Raw genomic sequence first — 4,649 nt, 5'->3', positions numbered from 1 at the left:
GGGCTCAGTAGTTGTGGCTCGCGGGCTCTAGTGTGCAGGCTCTGTAGTTGTGGCGCACAGGCTTAGTTGCTCCGCGGCATGTGGGATCTTCCCGGACCAAGGCTTGAACCCGTGTCCCCTGCATTGGCAGGCAGACTCTTAACCACTGCACCACCAGGGAAGTCCCGCTAATGTCCCCACTTTGCAACAAGGAAACCAACGCACACAGTAAGAACTTGCTCAGGGCACAGACGGAATAAGTGGCAGAAGTGGGGTTCAGCCTTGCCGGGCTGGCAAGACTCCACTTTTCTTTTCCCTAACATCTTTATTGGAGTATGATTACTTTACAACGGTGTGTTAGTTTCTGCTGTATAACAAAGTGAATCAGCTATACATACACATATATCCCCATATCCCCTCCCTCTTGTGTCTCCCTCCCATCCTCCCTATCCCACCCGTCTAGGTGGTCACAAAGCACCGAGCTGATCTTCCTGTGCTATGTAGCTGCTTCCCACTAGCTATCTATTTTACATTTGGTAGTGTATATATGTCAATGCTACTCTGTCACTTCATCCCAGCTTCCCCTTCCTCCTCCCTGTGTCCTCAAGTCCATTCTGTGCATCTGTGTCTTTATTCCTGTCCTGCCCTTAGGTTCATCAGAACCATGTTTTATTTATTTATTTTTTTTTTAGGTTCCATATATATGTGTTAGCATACGGTATTTGTTTTTCTCTTTCTGACTTCACTCTGTATGACAGACTCTAGGTCCATCCACCTCACTACAAATAATTCGATTTTGTTTCTTTTATGGCTGAGAAACATTCCATTGTATATATGTGCCACATCTTCTTTATCCATTCATCTGTGGATGGACACTTGGGTTGCTTCCATGTCCTGGTTATTATAAATAGTGCTGCAATGGACATTGTGGTACATGACTCTTTTTTTTTGAAGATGTCGGGGGTAGGGATTTATTAATTAATTAATTAATTTTTGCTGTGTTGGGTCTTTGTTTCTGTGTGAGGGCTTTCTCTAGTGCGGGGGCCACTCTTCCTCGTGGTGCACGGGCCTCTCACTATCGCGGCCTCTCTTGTTGCAGAGCACAGGCTCCAGACGCGCAGGCTCAGTAGTTGTGGCTCACGGGCCTAGTTGCTCCGAGGCATGTGGGATCCTCCCAGACCAGGGCTCAAACCCGTGTCCCCTGCATTAGCAGGCAGATTCTCAGCCACTGCGCCACCAGGGAAGCCCCCATGACTCTTCTTGAATTATGGTTTTCTCAGGGTATATGCCCAGTAGTGGGATTGCTGGGTCGTACGGTATTTCTATTTTTAGTTTTTTTAAAACCTCCATACTGTTCTCCATAGTGGCTGTATCAATTTACATTCCCACAATAGTGCAAGAGAGTTCCTTTTTCTCCACACCCTCTCCAGCATTTATTGTTTGTAGATTTTTTGATGATGGCCATTCTGACTGGTGTGAGGTGATACCTCATTGTAGTTTTGGTTTGCATTTCTCTAATGATTAGTTATGTTGAGCATCCTTTCATGTGTTTGTTGGCAAGCTGCACATCTTCTTTGGAGAAATGTCTATTTAGACCTTCTGCCCATTTTTGGATTGGGTTGTTTGTTTTTTCGATATTGAGCTGCATGAGCTGCTTGTATATTTTGGAGATTAATCCTTTGTCAGTTGCTTCATTTGCAAATATTTTCTCCCATTCTGAGGGTTGTATTTTCATCCTGTTTATGGTCCCCTTTGCTGTGCAAAATCTTTTAAGTTTCACTAGGACCCATTTTTAAATTTTTGCTTTTATTTCCATTTCTCTAAGAGGTGGGTCAAAAAGGATCTTGCTATGATTTAAGTCAAAGAGTGTTCTTCCTATGTTTTCCTCTTTTGTGGTATGTGGGCCTCTCACTGCTGTGGCCTCTCCCGTTGCGGAGCCCAGGCTCCAGACGCACAGGCTCAGCGGCCATGGCTCATGGGACCAGCCGCTCCGCGGCACGTGGGATCTTCCCGGGCTGGGGCACGAACCCATGTCCCCTGCATCGGCAGGTGGACTCTCAACCACTGCGCCACCAGGGAAGCCCTAGCCAGTCTATATCTTTTGATTGGAGCATTTAATCCATTTACATTTAAGGTAATTATCGATATGTATGTTCCTATTACCATTTTCTCAATTGTTTTTGGTTTGTTTTTGTAGGTCTTTTTCTTCTCTTGTGTTTCTTGCCTAGAGAAGTTCCTTTAGCATTTGTTGTAAAGCTGGTTTGGTGGTGCTGAATTCTCTTAACTTTTGCCTGTCTGTAAAGGTTTTAATTTCTCTGTCCAATCTGAATGAGATCCTTGCTGGGTAGAGTAATCTTTGTTGTAGGTTTTTTCTTTTCACCACTTTAAATATGTCTTGCCACTCCCTTCTGGCTTGCAGAGTTTCTGCTGAAAGATCAGCTGTTTACATTGTGGGGATTCCTTTGTATGTGATTTGTTGCTTTTCCCTTGCTGCTTTTAATATTTTTCTTCATATTCAATTTTTGATAGTTTGATTAATATGTGTCTTGGCATGTTTCTCCTTGGATTTATCCTCTGTGGGACTCTCTGCGTTTCCTGGACTTGATTGACTATTTCCTTTTCCATGTTAGGGAAGTTTTCAACTATAAGCTCTTCAAATATTTTCTCAGACCCTTTCTTTATCTCTTCTTCTTCTGGGACCCCTATAATTCGAATGTTGGTGCGTTTAATGTTGTCCCAGAGGTCTCCGAGACTGTCCTCAATTCTTTTCATTCTTTTCTCTTTATTCTGCTCCGTGTTAGTTATTTCCACTATTTTATCTTCCAGGTCACTTATCCATTCTTCTGCCTCAGTTATTCTGCTATTGATTCCTTCTAGAGAATTTTAAATTTCATTTATTGTGTTGTTCATCATTGTTTACTCTTTAGTTCTTCTAGGTCCTTATTAAACGTTTCTTGTATTTTCTCCATTCTATTTCCAAGATTTTGGATCACGTTTACTATCATTATTCTGAATTATTTTTCAGGTAGACTGCCTATTTCTTCTTCATTTGTTTGGTCTGGTGGGTTTTTACCTTGCTCCTTCTTCTCCTGCATATTTCTCTGTCTTCTCATTTTGCTTAACTTACTGTGTTTTGCATCTCCTTTTCGCAGGTTGCATGTTCCTAGTTCCTGTTGTTTTTGGTGTCTGCCCCCAGTGGGTGAGGTTGGTTCAGTGGCTTGTGTAGGCTTCCTGGTGGAGGGGACTGGTACCTGTGTTCTGGTGGATGGGGCTGGATCTTGTCTTTCTGCTGGGCAGGGCTGCATCTGGTGGTGTGTTTTGGGGTGTCTTTGAACTTTGTATGATTTTAGGCAGCCTCTCTGCTAATGGGTGGGGTTGCGTTCCTGTCTGGCTAGTTGTTTGGCAAAGGCTGTCCAGCATTGGAGCTTGCTGGCCGTTGGGTGGAGCTGGGTCTTAGCATTGAGATGGAGATCTCTGGGAGAGCTTCTGCTGTTTGATATTACGTGGGGCTGGGAGGTCTCTGGTGGACCAATATCCTGAACTTGGCTGTCCCACCTCAGAGGCTCAGGCCCGACACCAGGCCGGAGAACCAAGACCCTGTCAGCCACACGGCTCAGGCAGCCATCCTGTCATGGAGTCACCTGAGAGCTGGGCGTCCTATCGGGGGCTCCTCTCCTCAGGTCCCGGAGATGCCTGAGGGGCGGCCTCCTGTCAGGGGCTTCCTGGTCAGGTGCAGAGGCCTGAGGGCCGGGCGTCAGGTCTGAGTCATGTGGGGTACTGGGCACTTGCCTTCTCTGCTCCAGAGTGCAGCGTTGGGGGGTTCGGCTGGTGTCTGAGGCCCAGGTTACGGCTTCCACCCAGGTTTACATCTGGTCCCCAGGTTTAAGACTTGGGGAGTTTCAAGACACCACTTTGAACAATTCAAAAAAGCCCCTCAGGGACTTCCCTGGTGGTGCAGGGGTTACGAATCCACCTGCCAGTGCAGGGGACACGGGTTCGAGCCCTGGTCCAGGAAGATCCCACATGCTGCAGAGCAACTGAGCCCGTGTGCCACAACTACTGAGGCCCCCACACTCTAGAGCACACGAGCCACAACTACTGAGTCCACGTGCCACAACTACTGAAGCCCACGCGCCTAGAGCCCATGCTTCACAACAAGAGAAGCCACCGCAATGAGAAGCCTGCGCACCGCAATGAAGAGTAGCCCTCGCTCACCGCAATACAAAAAAACAAACAACCCCCCCCCCCCCGAAAAAAAAACCCCTCAGTTTTTTATTTGTCCAAAACTTCAGCCCCAAGAAGGCCTCCCTTGGCCTCGGTTAAGAGGGGAGACTTGGCCACTGAGCTTCCTCAACCCCAGCCGCCCATATCAGAACTATCTGGGGAACCAAAAAAACACCTTCACCCCTCTATGGTTTAGTTTCTTTGTGTGTAAAATGGTGAGAAATGACAGTACCCACGTTGCAGGGCTCTTGGAGGCTTAGATGATTTAGTGCACCTGGCACAGAGCATCTCACACATGTCACCGTTGTCAAGGTCTGACCTGCATGGACCTCCCAGTAACGGCAACTCTGCTCCTTTGTCCCCTCAGGGCAGGGGCTGCGTCTCCCCACCCTTTCACGATTTCCTTTGGCTTGCTGGCTGCAGGCAGGCCCCAGGCCAGGCAATTT

This window comes from Neophocaena asiaeorientalis, unplaced genomic scaffold (genome assembly GCF_003031525.2).
Source record: "Neophocaena asiaeorientalis asiaeorientalis breed wild unplaced genomic scaffold, Neophocaena_asiaeorientalis_V1.1 scaffold43, whole genome shotgun sequence".
Lineage (NCBI taxonomy): Eukaryota > Metazoa > Chordata > Mammalia > Artiodactyla > Phocoenidae > Neophocaena > Neophocaena asiaeorientalis.
Note: the sequence above shows the minus strand (reverse complement) of the source record.